Raw genomic sequence first — 18,431 nt, 5'->3', positions numbered from 1 at the left:
TAGCATAACAAAACATAGCATAACAAAACATAGCAAAACACAACAAAACATAGCATAGCATAACAAAACACAACAAAAAATAGCATACATAACAAAACATAGCATTGCAAAGCATAGCAAAACATAGCATAGCATAACAAAACACAACAAAACATAGCATAACAAAACACAACATAGCATAGCATAACAAAACAAAGCTTAGCATAACAAAACATAGCATAGCATAACAAAACAAAGCATAGGATAGCAAAACTAAACATAGCATAGCATAACAAAACAAAGCATGGGATAGCAAAACAAAACATAGCATAGCATAACAAAACATAGCATAACATAACAAAACATAGCATAACAAAACACAACAACACATAGCATAACAAAACATAGCAAAACACAACAAAACATAGCATAGCTTAACAAAACACATCAAATCATAGCATAGCAAAACAAAACATACAATAGCATAGCAAAACATAGATCAAAGTGCTATGTTGGAAAGTAGAATCACTGAGGATGAAGTGAGGGAAGCCATTCGGTCTGCTAGGGAGGGGAAGGGGAAGGGGAAGGCATCAGGGCCGGATGGTCTCCCGGCTGAACTATATAAAGTTTTGGAACAGGAGTTTGTCCCCTTTCTAGAAATTTTGTTTAATGAGATCTTACTGAATGGTATGCGACCTCCAGTCTCATGGGATAACGCTTCCATAACTGTAATTTTAAAACCAGGGAAGTCGTCATCTGCTTGTGCCTCATATCGACCTATTTCGATATTGAATGGGGACTATAAGATATTCTCTTCAATCTTGGCTAAGAGATTGGCACTGGTCGCTCCCTCCATCTTACATAGTGATCAGAAAGGGTTTGTCAAGAGAAGGCAGCTCTATGAGTTAACTTTTGATCTAGTTGGAGCAATAGATCTTGCAGTATTACATTCTCTCCCACTGGCGGTGCTCACGTTGGATGCCGCTAAGGCCTTCGACAGGGTTAATTGGCTATACCTGTCAGAGGCCTTGGCCAAGTTTGGCGTGGGCGAGAAGTTTCGACAGGCCATTCGCCTTCTCTACCAGAATCCTAGTGCCTCTGTCTTGGTTAATGGTGCATTATCGGATTCCTTTACCATCACCAGGGGAACGCGGCAGGGTTGCCCGCTCTCTCCTCTCCTGTTTGACTTGTATGCTGAACCTTTCGCCCAGACTTTGAGGGATAACTTTGACATCAAGATGTTCGCACACAGGGGGTGGGAGAGAAAGGTGGCCCTCTATGCCGATGATATTCTCATTTACACCTCTGACCCATCGTCGGCCCTTCCTGAAATATTTAAGTTGGCTTCAGAATTCGGGGAGGTGTCTGGGTATGAAATTAATACACTAAAGACCGAAATGCTGATTTGGAATATCGATCAGAGCTCTTTATGCTGTAGCATTCGGCCGGGTAAAGGACTGAGGTATTTGGGACTGGATATTGTAACCGATTTAGATCAGATCGCTTCTATAAACTTCTCAAAAGTGCCAAAGGAATGCCGTAAGCTGCTTCAATCATGGGCTCATTTGCCACTTTCTTTATTGGGTAGAGTTAACCTTGTAAAAATGTCCATTTTGCCCAAAATTTCATTTTTGTTTAATACTATCCCGCTATATTTTGATACTTCTTTTATTAAAAAACTTCAATCTGATATTAGTATCTTTATTTGGAACAAACGTCTCCCAAGAATTTCCTGGAAGAAACTCAGGAGATGCAGGGAAAAGGGAGGTCTTGCTGCCCCCGATCTTCAGGCTTACGCCTGGGCTTTTCAGCTATCTCACGCCAGGGTGTTATTAAAAAAACCAGCAGGTTATGGAGTAGGGTCTCTTTATCTAATGTTGCTGAAGGCAGAAGGTGTGGCTCAGTCCGGATTTCTTTTTAAATTTGGGGATCCCAAGTTCTTTAAAAAAGTAAAACTAAAGATTTTGCGAGGTATGGCTAGAACTTGGGCCCAGATAGCTAAGGCAATCAAAATAGGCTATTATGGCAGTAGAACACCTCTTTGGGACCTCCCAGCTGGCCCTGCCTGGCAAGATGACGCCCTTGCAATACCAATAAGAGAGGCAGGCTTGGAGGTTTGGGGTGAATTATTCCATGAAGGCAATCTGCTCCCCTGGGACAGTTTAAGCAATAGAATTGGCTCGAATTTCTCCAGGCTTAAATACTTGCAAATTTCCAGCTGGTCTCGTGCATATTCTGCTCAGAATCAGCGGAGAAATAAACCCCCTTTGGGAGCATATAGTTATCTTGTAACACTATTAGTTGATAAACCTTCAATCAAAAAGGAGATCTCAGTCTGGTACAACTTAATTCTGGAAGAAATAGATGGTGAATTTATACTGCCGGATACACTTTGGTCCCCGTTTCTGCTCAACGATAACTTGCAAGACCTCTGGAACACGTCATGTAGAATGATGTGGGACATTGTGAAACCTGCATGGCTTCGTAGGAACCATCTATTTACTATTCATCGAGCTTACTATTCACCACTTAGGTTGTCAAAATTTTCATCTGGAAGTACAGTGGCTTATGCGAGATGTGGGCAATTGTCCGCTTCGGACACTCATATGTTTTTCGACTGCCCTCATCTGTCTCTTTTTTGGAATGATATAAGCAACTGTCTTTCTGCATCGGTTGGCTCCAATATTGCCCTGAGTCTTGTATCAGTAATTTTTGGTCTTGTGGAAGGAGTTCCCCCTTCTGAGAGGAAGCTCATTTTTTACTCTATTTTGCTTGCTAGGAGGGAGATATGCAAGAATTGGAAAGACCCTTCTCCCCCTACTATCACTGACTGGTATAATGCCACCTTGCAGGTCTCTAAATTGGACTTGGCCAGAGCATGTAACCCAGAGAAAACATCCTTCTGGCGTTTGTTGAGATGGGATCATTGAGCATCGGGTTTTTTTTTTCTTTTTCCCCCAGGTCCAATGATTAAGCCACTAAGCCCAGAAATATGGCAAAGCTGTATATAAATGCTTACACCAACATTCTGGCTGTACTACGGTTACCTCTGTATGGCTCTTATCCCGGTGATCGTTGTGGTTGAGGCTTACTTGCTGAGGGACTAGGTTCAGGTTCCACTATTGTCCCCCTCCAGTTGATATAACTGTGGCAGCACAAAGCTTTTTAAACCCAACAGATTGCTTGTTTAGAATTTGGGTGGCAAATGAGGACAAAAAAGAAAAAAAAAAGCATAGCAAAACATAGCATACCAAACACAACAAAACATAGCATGGCATAACAAAACATAGCATAGCAAAACAAAGCATAGCATAATAAAACACAAAAAAACATAGCATAGCATAAAAAAACATAGCAAAGCAAAACATAGCAAAGCAAAGCATAGCAAAACATAGCATAGCATAACAAAACATAGCATAGCATAACAAAACACAGCAGAGCATAACAATTCAAAGCATAGGATAGCAAAACATAGCATAGCATAACAAAACAAAACATAGCATGGCATAACAAAACATAGCATAGCAAAACAAAGCATAGCATAATAAAACACAAAAAAACATAGCATAGCATAAAAAAACATAGCAAAGCAAAACATAGCAAAGCAAAGCATAGCATAGCAAAACATAGCATAGCATAACAAAACATAGCATAGCATAACAAAACACAGCACAGCATAACAATTCAAAGCATAGGATAGCAAAACATAGCATAGCATAACAAAACAAAACATAGGATAGCAAAAAAAAAAACATAGCATAGCATACAGCATCACTCCGCACCACCACAGCATCACTCAGGGGCACCACAACATCACTATGCGCTACCACAGCATCACTGAACGCCACAGCATCACTCGTTCGCCATCACAACATCACTCAGCGCCAGCACAGCATCAATCTGTACAACCATTCAACAACACCTGGTTCAAATATGTTCTCTCAATGTTTCAAGCTTTATTACAAATGTAACAAAAAGATGTTAATATTTCACTTCTATTCCTGGATTTTCGTCACAATAAAATACACTGAACATACTCTTCACAAAAGTTATTTACAAAACTTTAACCTATTGTCATTATAAATTACAATAACTTTTATTTAAGTATTATTGAAAAAAATTAAAAGCCATTGTTATGTGTAATATCAATACATGTAAGTCACGTAAATACAACACATATTGCATTACAAATGCTATAGGTGTCCCATTTGCGAAACTTATAACTATTGGCATTGTAAATGACAAAGCTATCAATTTCGCTATTTTCAAAAACAAAACATAAATTAAAAAATTGTCATTTACAAGACCAATAGCTCAAACTTTCCTAATGCGAGACCTATTGCATTGCAAATGCTTGTTTTCCATTGATTTACATCAAATGTTAAAATGTTTCTCAGATTACAAGTATCCAAATTAGCTTCATTATTATAGGCTTTTTTTTTAATTTTTAGAACTCAAAATTGAATTTCATATTTAAGTGCATAGATGTAATATTTTCCAGATGTGTATGTCCATTAGAGATAAGAGTTCACTTTTGTATGTGTTTTGATAACTTGGTATGTTATATAACTTAAAGCATTTTAAACTCAGAAAAGGGCAAGATGAGGAGCTACGCTACCAAACAAGATGGCCGCATAAGCTCCCGGCTCCGCCGACCTCCGCCAGCAGCTCGGATATCCTGTATTCTATCCTGTCTTCACGCCGGACTCCCGTGCATATGAGGTGTTCCTGACTCTCACGGTGCAATCCCGGAATTTCCAGCTTCTCGGGTGCCGAAGATATGTCGTGTTCTATTCTTGGCCTACTTCAGGGTTGAAGCCGGGGCCTCGATTTCTAGCCCATCCAGGTTAGAGTTGATCAACATCGGCTGTGGAACCAGGGTTGCGTCCGGTCTCCCGAACTCAGACCATATTTGCTTTTACGATTTGCTACTCAGTGACCTGTTTACACTAAGGACACGGTACAGTGACGCAAGTTCATATCGGTAGCTGCGGTCGGGGGTACGACGCCCGGAGAATCTGCTGGGGGGCCCGGGGTGGACGGGCTGGCCCCCGCAGGCGGCGAAGGTGTTGATATTGCCAGTTTTGAGAGCGCCCACTGTTGTCAGAGGTTCTGTGTGTGCCTGGTGTCTCGGAGTAGTCGATCTCCGGGGTTCGAGTCCTGCTTCGTCGCTTCGCGAGAGGGGACGGAAGGCACGCCATCGCTGAGGTCCGTAATGGCCGCCATTGGGTCGCTCCAGCTGCATATCGCCGTCACGTACAATTAGCTGTCTGTATCGTTAGACAACATCTGTCTGAGACCGGACGACAACGCATCGACATGTTATCAGCAAACTGTGGTTCCCGTGGAGTACTTTGCTTGCCATTTTGAGGACCCCGTGCGGAAGCCTGATTTAGATCGCTTTGATGACTCAGGCTCAACAGATGGCGCGCTTGTGATCGCCGTCAGCTTTCCCTGCTCGAACCCTACTCGGCCGAACATCGCCGCTAACGGTTTTGATCGCCACAAACAGTTCCTCAGTGACTATCGGAGAGGTTTGCCATTCTTCCTCACTTTTCCTTGCCGGCTTTGTGGATGTCGTGAATTTGTATCCTGTCTTCGATCCGATTTCATTGACTTGAACTTTAATGGACGCTTCGATTTCCTCATGGTGATTGTGGCCTGGGCGACAAGGGCTCTCGTAAGGAACCGTACTGGCCAGGGTTGAATTTGACTCTAAGGGCTTGCTAAATTACCGTGATATATGCTGGGATTGTACCTTATAGCGTGACGGGAGTCAGGTGGTTTTGTTAATGTCCTCCCCCAGTTGGGTTTAATACTTTGCTTCATACAGTGTTTGATTCGTCTTGGGGAGGTCGCTAATGGCGGGGGTAAGGGAGACCGGGAGTGTGTTTTTTCGATCTCCTCCTCCACTTTTCTTCCTTCTTTTAGGGCAAGTTTCGGGGCGACAGGCACGCTGTTAGTGGGGTAGGCTGTAGCCATTACAGGGGTGCAGGGTGGGGGATACGGGGGCGTTTGTTATTTTAATTTGTTTTGTTCTATGGTCCCTTTCTTTTCCTTTCTTTCTTCCTTAGGGTGGTTGGCTGTCTATCCTTCGTTTACTTCCTACTCTACTGGGCGTCTATGCTAGCTTTTACTTTTCTGTCTCCTAAGGGTGGGTTTTCTGGATGGTACTCGCACTAGATCGCTTACAAATAGATTATCCTTTAATTCTTCTATGCCTCTGCTAAGGCGTTGCGTAAATACGGCTATGTTATATGTCACCTTTTATTGACTCCAGTGCGAGATACATCCCCCATCTCTTATTGCTCTTTATTTTATGGTGCGACGCCTATTATAGTGAAGCCACTCTTGCTTCTTCAAAAAAGAAAATACTGAACCTCTGTTTTATCCTGTTGATTGATGGCGCATTCTATTATACGCTGTAACTTACATTGTAGCCGGTACCCAGGGTTGTCGGCTGATAAGTAGTGTTGAACTTGGTTTGATGAGTTTGCGGCCGGCCCCTGTGGTTGTAGGCCTGTGCTTGTATTACTTTTGAATGCTTCAATAAAGGTTTTCCAAAAAAAAGAAAAGGGCAAGATCCACTGCAGTACGTTGTTTGTGAAAGCATTTGCTGTGCTCACACATCCCTCTTATACTCACTATTTATCCCACCCACTATAATCATTACAGCAATCTCCATACAGCTGACTTTACTACTGACGACTGATGTCCACATAAAGGTGTTTTATTATGTGCATCTGTGTGGCATACCCCCACCATTTATAAGCTTTCAAAACACCAAAATACTTTCGTAAACCTGGCTCCTTTGATGGTTCTGGAATTCTTGCTGACCGGACACAAAGGCGTCATTATATTATAATTCTAAGTGCCTATTAGTACATTCATTCTATAACATTGTATTTGGTTGGGTGTTGTAATGTGTACGGTCGAATAAATTGGATAGTGACCTGCAAAATTAGAAAACAGATTAAATAGTTCCTAGCTGGACCCTCTTATGGATCAGGGAAGAGCATTATGTCTATGATATGTGTGCCAAAGGACATGGCTTTTTAGGTCTTGCTTTCAGACAGCTTTTACCTGTCAGTTGTTGAAGATCTATTATGTACTTTGTGTACAATGCCAAGAGTGGGCATTGGGTCAGCCAATTGCTTACCATTGGTTGGCATTCTTGTCAATCTCATTTGCTTGCTTCTTATTCATTGGCTTTCCCGCCTCTTCTTCTGACTGTCCCGCCCCTGGAGCCTGGCCTTTTTACCATCCGTTTGCCTGTATGACTCTATCTCTTGCCATGGCTGCATAGCAGGGAACTCATTTTTCTTGTAACACTCCATGGCAGAGCATGGGATTACCTGTACTCTCCCTTGTGCGCTGCTTCCCCCTCTCATGGCGCTCCCCTCACTCTCCTTGTTACCCCAATCCAAACTCATCATTGATAAGTTGATTGTGGGAGGATATTGATGTGCAGTTTAGAGAGAAAATGCTCACCCCCCTTAGGACTTGGAGGCATGCTGTGCGCTCTTAACTCAAAACTCCTTGCTGCACTCAACATGATCCTCACTGTCCACACCACATTCACCACACCATGCACTGCTTCAAAAACAATAACACTACACTCACCTGCTCATCACATCCCTCAATGAACTGAGCTCACTCGCCACAGCCTGAACCACAGTCATGAGTGAACTTACAACACTCACCTCACTCACACACCCCACACTGAGCAGTCTGTGCCTCTCATTGTTCTCATTCCACACCACACTCTCCATACGTCTGTATGTGCTCTTACGCCTGGGCGCACTCCACACTCCCTGTACTGCACCCTTGTGCTCACCACCACCCTCACTGCACTCAATATACCCTCACCGCGCTCGCCAAGCCCCCTCTTTGAAGATCAGACTCACTCATAGTATCAATCAATCAATAAAAGCTTTCTTCTGACGCATAATAAAATCAATAAAAAGCACATACAATATTACATCAAAATACAATGCATACAAACAGATCAAACATAGTTAAAAAGTTAAAACACAAAAAAATATTTTAAGACAGCATCGCCCTACGAGCTTGCAAAGCAGATTTAAAAAAAGCCCCAACAGACAAAACAATTTCAGCATTAGGTAGAGTCATTAAAAGTCTGAGGGCAGGCCTACATTGACCAATACTTTGAAAATACTTTTTTGAAACTGGGATTAAAAACAATCTTGTATACCTTACATAAAATGTTCAGAAGAAGGTAAAATCGAGCACTGATTGGCTTGAATAATTATCACAGGGACATGGATAGAGCCTCCAAATTATGAACAAAACTGTGGGGCAATCACAACAGGTATTTCATTGTGTCTGATTTAAAACGGAATAGCAAAGATCGTTCCCATCTACTCTGTGCATACCAAATATAATCAGGCGGACAATCAAGTTCATATAGTCCTATATAAGCAGGCACATTTGGCTTCACTGCCATATCGCTTAAACGTTGTGATTCTTCATGGTCATAAAGTACATATGCTACTATCTTTTTATCTATGCCAATATAAGATGATGGCTCAGTGAAAGCAGACTCTTTACAGTATTCAGCTTTCACATAGGCCAGCCAGAAAATAAGTTAACCCTTCTCCAGAGAAAGGCCATCCAAAATAATGTCTTGTGTTAACCCGGCCTCAGCATTACTCCAAATTGCAAGCCACAGCAGAACAGGGCGAGCCCTGATACGATCAGCTAAATAAGGAAGACTAAGCTCTATGAGACGAATATAGTGTGAGGCAGAAATGGGAACAGACAAAAGTGTTCTGCAGAATCTATTTCACATCACAGCCAACGGCGGTGCGTCCATTGGGGCGTTCGGGCGTTGCCCTCCCAATGCGCACTGCCGCCATCCGGGACCGCTAGTGTGCCTAAAATAAAACATTATTAAGACATTATTCAGACTAGTTTCTGGCCGGCCGGTCACCGGGCCGGACCAGAAACCATCAGGTAAAGGGGGGGGGGGGGCTGTGCAGACGCGCTAGTGCGCGTGTCCGCTTCGGACAGGTCATTTTTCTGCCCGGCGGGAACATGCGCACTAGCCCCCCCCCTTTGGAAACCGGGGGTTGCCTCATGCCACAGCCCCCAGCCTCCTAATGGGGCGGGGAGTTTGGCTGCTCTCTAACCAATCCTGACCTGCTTGATGACGTCTGGTCACTCTCACCCCGCACCCGCAGCCACTTCCACACACTGTGCTGCCCGCTTCAGTTGATTCATCCTTGCTGCCTAGGGGCCCCCAAAAGATTTAATCCGAATGCGCCAGGTGGCATCGCTCTGTGCGCTAAGGCCGAGGGGGAGCCATTTGAATGACAGGCTGAGGAGAGATAAGAACAGCCTGCGAATATGTTTTTATTTACTGCTTTTTTCAGGGAATAATAACAGCACGCGTACTCTGGTGATTGATGCACTTTAATGGAGAGAGCTGTGATCAGTCTAGTGATAATTTTGACTCCTGCTAAAGCAGCTTAGAGTGTTAATGTTCCTGATGCGAAGCACAAAGTGTAGCATGCCTATCACAGATTTTTTTTGTAGATAGCTCAGTGGGTTGCTGCTTTTGCCACAGAGATCATTCTGTTTCTTGAACTTCATAGGTTACCATCCTTCGAACATAGCTCTGTGAATCATGACTGGCATCAAAGTGCTGCATGTAAACTGAAAGGCATTGTTTCAGAACATCTTTGGGTTTTTTTCTCGATCTTTCGTTATTCTATGTTTGCAAAAAATGATTCCTTTGGGTTGTAATACATTTTTATTTAAATAGACAATCCCAAACACTAATGTTTGATATCTTGAGTTTGTGGATAAGATTCCTGGACAGGCCAGTGGGCATTTTGTTGTATTAATAATGTGGCCACGGCAGGGAGGGGGGCGCGCGCGTTGGGGTTAAATGATTATGCTCCAGTTCCTAGGGATGCCCCGCCTGCTGTGATCACCATGGCAACAGAGATGAAACACCCTCTTGTTACTGCGAGTAGGACGCGCTTGCGAGCTACAGTGCGGAAATCATTTTCCGCCCCACCAGGTTCAAATGTCACCAGCCACCACTGCATCACACTGTATAGCCCTGCAATTAAAAAAAAACCAAACCTCTGCGCCATACATGGTGATGGGTACGCATTGTGCCTTGTAAATTTGAAGGAAAGGCTTAAGGGAGACACCCCCCGAAGGTTGGGGGAGGCTGCACGAAACACTGTTAGCCATTCTAAAGTTCATGCAGCGATGTACAGTATTAGTTGACCGAGACCCTCTAGACGAAAAATATCACACTGAGGTAAAGGAAAATACTGGTGTGGCTCAAATGCTGAGGGCCATTCGACATATTTGGCATAGGAATACCCTTATGTCCGCAAGGCATAATGATTTTTTTAATTAGGCCATGAAGTCCACAAAAGCATCAATGATGCAGGGCTCTGGGAGTGCTACCCTTGAGCACTGCGTCATCTGCATATAATAATGTCAGTAGTGGCTTCCCCTTAATTCTTGGTACATCTTGTGTTGATTGCACTAAAAAAAGGGATGGAGCTCATTTATATAAAGGATAAATAAAAGGGGAGCCAATACACACCCTTGTCTTACTCGCCGGGGTATACCTACATATCCAGATACTTCACCTTGCATACTGATATGGACCCTTCCCTCATATCATTATGTAAATATGCCAAAAAATGGACTAAAACAATATCCAAGCCTCGACCTATAAACAATGACCACCGTTTGGTTCAATTTATTGAGAGTCTCTCTCCCCAGGGCACTGTATTACTCCATGTGTGTCTCACTCTTTGAATCACTACCTCACTACCTGGGAGGGAGGCTCACTCCATGGACTGCACTCAGGGGTAGATTTACAAGAAACTGAAACATCTCTGCGTTATAGCAGAGATGCAGCAGTTTACTTGCGTCACTCAAAGAAAACCTTGCGCCACCATGGATGCGTTGCATTTATAATACAGCGCACCACGGCGCAAGGATTGACAGATGTGTCACGCATCTGTTTGCGCAAAGTTCATGCATTGCTGAAGTCATGTCGCAGGCATGACGCAACACTCGCAATGCTGTGCTGCATCATTCCTTACCCCTGCTTCAAGCAGGCGTAAAGCTTTGACGCCGAGGCGTCGTAGAAGTGGTGCAGTGAAATCTACTGCGTCACTTTTACGAGGCTTTCTTGCGTTGGAACGCCCACCTTACATACATTATACCTGACGCAGGTATAATGTGAGGCAGGGCTTTACAACGTGACGCATCTCTCTAGATGCGTCACGTTGCAAATGTGTTGTAACTTGGCGCATTGTTTTTTATAGCTGCTGCATCACAAAAGTGAAGCAACGGAGGCGCAAAAGTGTTGCATGGGGCTTGTAAATCTGCCCCTCAGTGTCAGCCCGTCTCCTCAGGACTCAATCTCGCTCTTTCAGTGTAGGTGTCGCTCCTTTGAGCTCCACCTCCCTCTTGGCTAGTCCCAACGGCCCAGCTGAGTTGAGTCCCACCCCCACACCCACACCTTCCCACCGCCATCTTCTAAAATACGCATTTACAATGCAATGGTCTTGGCATTATTAAAGGTAGAGCTATTGGCATTGCTCCTTACTTTTTTTTTTTTAAATCATAAATAAATGGCATTGTCATTTACATTGCCAATAGCTTAATCGTTTGCATATGGGAGACCTATTGCATTAGCACCCCACACACAGAGTAAGTAGTAGAGTGAGTAGTTGATAGTGAGTAGGAGAGAGTTATTAGTAAAGAGAGTATTAGAGAGCGAGTAGTAAAAAGTGAAAGAGTGAGTATTATATAGTGAGAGAGTGAGGCAGGATATAAGTCCCTTGTAGGTTTATATTAAACACAATCGTTTTCTCAAGCACAGTGCAAGTGCTGTACAGGTGAAACCTAAAATGAGTACCAGGCATTAGCAAACGATCACCTGAATGGAAATGTACAGATTTGTTTAATCCTGCACTTTGGCCCTGACAAATTTGGTGGAAACCGGATACTGTAAAATATTCAAAATATATATGTTCACAAACCGACGCACTTACTGCCCTCAACACTCTGCCCTCTGCCCTCAACACTCTGCCCTCTGCCCTCAACACTCTGCCCTCAACACTCTGCCCCCAACACTCTGCCCCCAACACTCTTCCCCCAACACTCTGCCCTCAACACTCTGCCCACTGCCCTCAACACTCTGCCCTCTGCCCTCAACACTCTGCCCTCTGCCCTCAATACTCTGCCCTAAACACTCTGCCCTATGCCCTCAACACTCTGCCCTCTGCCCTCAACACTCTGCACTCTGCCCTCTGCCCTCAACACTCTGCCCTCAACACTCTGCCCTCTGCCCTCAACACTCTGCACTCTGCCCTCAACACTCTGCCCTCTGCCCTCAACACTCTGCCCTCAATACTCTGCACTCAACACTCTGCCCTCTGCCCTCAACACTCTGGCCTCAACACTCTGTCATCAGAGCTGTGTGAATAATAACAGCTGTGTGCCCGTGCCTGAGGTGCATCATCAGAGCTGTGTGAATAATAACTGCGTCAGCCCCGTGCCTGAGGTGCATCATCAGAGCTGTGTGAATAATAACTGCAGGCAGCCCTGTGCCTGAGGTGCATCATCAGAGCTATGTGAATAATAACTGCAGGCAGCCCGTGCCTGAGGTGCATCATCAGAGCTGTGTGAATAATAACTGCGTCAGCCCCATGCCTGAGGTGCATCATCAGAGCTGTGTGAATAATAACTGCGTCAGCCTGTGCCTGAGGTGCATCATCAGAGCTGTGTGAATAATAACAGCGTCAGCCCCTTGCCTGAGGTGCATCATCAGAGCTGTGTGAATAATAACTGCAGGCAGCCCGTGCCTGAGGTGCATCATCAGAGCTGTGTGAATAATAACTGCAGGAAGCCCTGTGCCTGAGGTGCATCATCAGAGCTGTGTGAATAATAACAGCTGTGAGCCCGTGCCTGAGGTGCATCATCAGAGCTGTGTGACTAATAACTGCAGGCAGCCCTGTGCCTGAGGTGCATCATCAGAGCTGTGTGAATAATAACAGATGTGAGCCCTATGCCTGAGGTGCATCATCAGAGCTGTGTGAATAATAACTGCGTTAGCCCGTGCCTGAGGTGCATCATCAGAGCTGTGTGAATAATAACAGGGTCAGCCCTGTGCCTGAGGTGCATCATCAGAGCTGTGTGAATAATAACAGCTGTGAGCCGTGCCTGAGGTGCATCATCAGAGCTGTGTGAATAATAAAAGCTGTGAGACCGTGCCTGAGGTGCATCATCAGAGGCAGAGGCCATGCATCGGGCGGGGTAAAGAAGGAAAGGGGAGCCTGCAAGAGGATAAGCGACGCACAACGGGGGGTGGCATGACACAACCATCTTTCTCTGAGGCAATGCAGAAATGCCTCGAAGAAACGTGCCGCCATTTTGCGACTGGGGGGCGTGTTTTTTAGGTTTTAGTGACGGATGACGTCACAGATAGAAAGAACCTAAAAAACATGCCTCCGAATCGCAAAAAGACGGGGCTTAAAGGGAGTGACGCCCCTCTCCTCCAATGGCTGGCCAGCATTTACTAGGCCAGCCAATGGAGAAGAGGGGTGGGTTCCAGGCCCCCACTAAGTAACATAAAATCTTCGGCTCCGCCCACTGCTACGCAGTGCGATGGTCCTCGACCTAAAAAGTTATGGTTTGGTAATAACCATCGAATGTCCACATGTGGTCTCTTGAAGGCTGCGATTATTTTTGCTTAGATCAAGAGGGAGAGAGAGGACTAGATAAACTAGACCGAATCCCCTGGATTATATGCATATATCAATAAGGACTAGCTAGATTAAGAAGGATAAAGAAGACTCAGATGGGTACGTCATGTAGCAACAAGGAATGAGGAGAAACGTTGTTTTCCTCATAAAGCCCTCACCCACCGACCTAGTCGGTGGCATGCTTCATCATCGGGCCCACCACAGTGGCACCGAATGTGCCCCGGGTGTGCTTCAACGCCAGGAGACTGCGGAGCTGGTATGTTGCTGAGTGTGCGGTGAAGAAGGGTGTGAGAAGTGAAGTTGATTAAAAGCTATGCAGGCGGTCCCAGCACCCGAGGGTTGCTTATTTTTAATGAACTGGGCCTCTGCTAGCGGATAAAAGGCAAGAAGACGTGTTGGAGTGCTTGTTATGACCTCCAGCGTCTAGTGCGGTCTACATGTTTCAGCCAGTGCCTTGTTAATTTTAAGCTGGCTTTCCTCAGGACCTTTTTGTATGTGAAAGTGCAAAAGTAAACTTAATATTTAAGTGGTTATGTGGTCTTTTGGCTATGTGTGGCGCACGCTAAGGCGCTATAGCTGTTTGAGGGGATTCCCTCAAGCTTGACTACATACAACACATAGGACAAAGACAAGACGTACAAGGTAGAGTCATTTCAGTATGGTATAATGTACCACAAGATGCCGGCTTATAAGGTGGTGGTCGGCCTATAATCGGCTATGGATCCAACTGAACACCTACAAAACACCATCAACCACATGGTCAAGGATGCCAAAGATAATGAAAAGATCTCCAAACAAGAGGCGGACTACCTATGCCCCAGAGATACTAAGACCCCGTATTTCTATATTGTCCCTAAAATACACAAAGGCATCACCCCACCACCCGGTAGACCAATCGTATCTGGAATAAAGTCATTACTAGAACCCCTTTCACGCTTTTGTGACTTCTTTCTCAACCCGTTGGTCCAAAAAGCGCCTTCCTACATCAAGGACACCAAACACCTCCTAAGTGTGATCCAAGACATCGACTTCAACCCCAACTCTGAATTACTAGTAGGATTAGACATTGAGAGCCTTTACACCAGCCTGCCACAGGATGCCACACTCAAGGTACTACATGATGTCCTCATGGCAAGCCCCTGGGAGTACAACACCCCTCGCAGTTTCATCATGGACTGCGCAACCTTGGCCCTCAAAGAGAATTACTTCGAATATGAAGGAACATACTACCTCCAGACCAACGGAACGTCTATGGGCAGTGTTTTTGCCCCAAGCGTGGCAGGATTATATGTGGCACACTTTGAGCACACCTACATACGACAACCTACCAACCCTTTCTCAACCAACATAAAAATGTGGCGGCGCTACATTGATGACGTCCTTCTGATATGGGAAGGCAACCAAGAACAACTGGACACCTTCATACTCTGGATCAACAATCAGGACCCCTTCCTACGCTTCACTAGCACCAGCAGTTCTACAGAACTAGCCTTCCTTGACTTGAACATCAAACCACAGAATGGAGGCCTGATCACAACTACTTTTTATAAACCCACAGCAAGGAACTCCTTACTAAGGTTTGACAGCTTCCATCCCAGACACCTAAGGGAAAATTTGCCCTATGGGCAATTCTTACGCATTAGACGCAATTGCAGCAACATCCAGGATTACAAATCACAAGCCAATGATTTAACAGACAAACTTAAGGAACGTGGCTACCCGTCAAGGATCATCAACAAAACTTGCAAAAGAGCGAGAAACCAGAACAGAGAGGCTCTACTGGAAACCTTTGAGAAACCGCAGACAGAACCCACCCTAACCTGTGTGACAACCTACAACACGGCTTCCAACCAGGTAGCCAACATCATACAACGAAACTGGAAGATCATCAACTCCGGCACCAGGAAATGGGAAAAACCCCACTTTGCCTACAAAAGGGCAACCAACCTCAAAGACCAACTAGTAAAAACCAGACCCCTACCAAAGAAAAATGTCAGTGACAACACCTTACTCAACATGTGGGGCCTTCCCAAAGTCACTGGTCACCAACCATGCAACAACTGTAGTGTGTGCCACCTGACGTCACCTTCCAAAACCTTGAACCTAGAACCGGGCAAGACCTGGACACAACGACAGTTCACAAACTGCAACTCCACCAACTTGGTGTACCTGATAACCTGCCGCTGTGGCCTAAGATACATTGGCATGACCACCCGCAAAGTACGAACAAGAATGACGGAACACAGGAGCACGATAAGATGCGGCAAAAACATAAGCAAGCTCACTGACCACTTCTTAACCCACAACCACACGCCAAATGACTTCTCCTGGACTGTCATTGAAAAATTTGACAACACCACAAATGAAAAACTTCTCCTACAAAAAGAACAACGATGGATCTATCGCTTATCCACACATACCCAGGGTTTAAACGATGCTATACCATGGAACTCCCTAACTGTGTAATAACCACATGCTGTGCGAAACGACGATACCTGTGCCAGGTTACCCCTGTATGAGCGCCCCCTTGCTCCCCTCTCCTCTGACTAATACTGGCAATTGCATGAGTTTCATGCACCATGATGTACTATAGAGTAGTCACCTCGGTTAGCCAACCACTCGACCAGGCCATCACTACCCCTGTTCCAGGCCTTGGCAGTTCATTAAGATCAATACCCATCCCATCACATAATTGCGCGATTTGCCCACACCACAGTCAAGATTCTGACTCCAATGGGCACCAACGCGCATGCGCGACTTCACCGCGCATGCTCACAGACTCAGTACCAGCGCTAACTATTCGCGCATGCGCAATACCGCGCACCACCTCCACTACACATGCGCGATCAGGCCGACAATGACACGGCTATTAGCGCGCATCCCTCCCTTTGTTTTTACCACTCACAGGTGAAATCGATCTACAAGGGAGTATAAAAACGAAACCGGACGCCCCACTCACCTCATACCGGGCGCCGCGGAAGGACGAATAGGTCCAAGGAGGAACCAGACCGAAAAACTCGTGAGTAAATCTGATCCACTACAGCTACAACAGGGTAAGCCACCTTTTTCCCAACAGGTTGGAGATTTGTTGAACTACCTTTTATTCCACTAGGGTCTCTTTCTCTGCCAGGCGACCCATGAAGCTTTTTACAAGACAAAACAGAGTGAGGATCCAATATTACACTTACCTGTACCTCACCTTGTAAATACGCTTTTTTAGCCCACCACCAAAACACTATCGGTTTTGTTACAATTCTCACCAGCTTCATGCACGTGCCATGAGCTCACCATAGCCGATTATAGGCCGACCACCACCTTATAAGCCGGCATCTTGTGGTACATTATACCATACTGAAATTACTCTACCTTGTACGTCTTGTCTTTGTCCTATGTGTTGTATGTAGTCAAGCTTGAGGGAATCCCCTCAAACAGCTATAGCGCCTTAGCGTGCGCCACACATAGCCAAAAGACCACATAACCACTTAAATATTAAGTTTACTTTTGCACTTTCACATACAAAAAGGTCCTGAGGAAAGCCAGCTTAAAATTAACAAGGCACTGGCTGAAACATGTAGACCGCACTAGACGCTGGAGGTCATAACAAGCACTCCAACACGTCTTCTTGCCTTTTATCCGCTAGCAGAGGCCCAGTTCATTAAAAATAAGCAACCCTCGGGTGCTGGGACCGCCTGCATAGCTTTTAATCAACTTCACTTCTCACACCCTTCTTCACCGCACACTCAGCAACATACCAGCTCCGCAGTCTCCTGGCGTTGAAGCACACCCGGGGCACATTCGGTGCCACTGTGGTGGGCCCGATGATGAAGCATGCCACCGACTAGGTCGGTGGGTGAGGGCTTTATGAGGAAAACAACGTTTCTCCTCATTCCTTGTTGCTACATGACGTACCCATCTGAGTCTTCTTTATCCTTCTTAATCTAGCTAGTCCTTATTGATATATGCGATTATTTTTTACCAGTTTTCAGAGGTTCCTCCTCACAACTATCAACCATGGCACTCCCATCTATCCATCATGCTCGCTTGATACCCCTGGTCTTCCCGTCTTATGCAACATGTTTTCACAGAGGGCCGTGAGCTCTCGTTCTCATCGACCCCCCCCCCCCCCTCTCATACCCTGACCCCAACCCTTGCGAGCACTCGTCCGGTACTCACCCCCTCTTCTCGCCGAGTGGCCTGCACGGGGTCCTGTCCGCGGCCACGGGTGGCACGGCCCCTGGGCGCTGCCCGGAAGCCCCTCCCCGCGCTCACCTGTGCCCCGGCGGAGCTTCCCCATGCATGTTAACCATTAACGGCATTCCCGGTGTCCTGGCCGGGGGTGCGGCTGCCAGGGCACCAGAGCACTGCAGCTGCCAGGCAGAGAGTGGGCGCGCCCTTCAGCAGCGGTAAAGGGTTCGAGGCAGTGCTAGGGGATCACAATAGTACCTAAATGCAGGGAGCAGAGGCAAAAGCAGGGGGCGGCCCGCAAAGGCTGGGAATAAAGCCACGAGTTCTTTTCTTTTGCAGTTTTATGTAGCGCATTGGCACGTATTACATGAGCACCACTTACATTACGCAGGGTCAGACTCATTTCTTTTTTTAGCAAAGAAAGGTTAAGTGATTTGCCCAGGATCACAGGATGGTGAGCCGGCGCCGGGACTTGAGCTTGTTCCTCATTTGCCAAGT

At 45.6% G+C, this 18,431-nt stretch overlaps 1 protein-coding gene across 1 annotated transcript in view; it reads right to left on the bottom strand.

Moving 5' to 3' along the window:
• LOC144827899 (breast cancer anti-estrogen resistance protein 3 homolog) overlaps positions 1-18,032 on the bottom strand; it is a 167,561-nt gene extending 149,529 nt beyond the window's left edge. The window contains exon 1 of the mRNA XM_078686064.1: positions 17,922-18,032. The gene's annotated coding sequence lies outside the window, so the exon portion shown is untranslated. The remainder of the gene's footprint in view (positions 1-17,921) is intronic.
• Positions 18,033-18,431: the final 399 nt, after the last annotated feature.

Source organism: Lissotriton helveticus, chromosome 1_1 (genome assembly GCF_964261635.1).
Source record: "Lissotriton helveticus chromosome 1_1, aLisHel1.1, whole genome shotgun sequence".
In the NCBI taxonomy this organism is placed as follows: Eukaryota; Metazoa; Chordata; class Amphibia; order Caudata; family Salamandridae; genus Lissotriton; species Lissotriton helveticus.
This window is presented reverse-complemented; position numbering and strand designations above follow the sequence as displayed.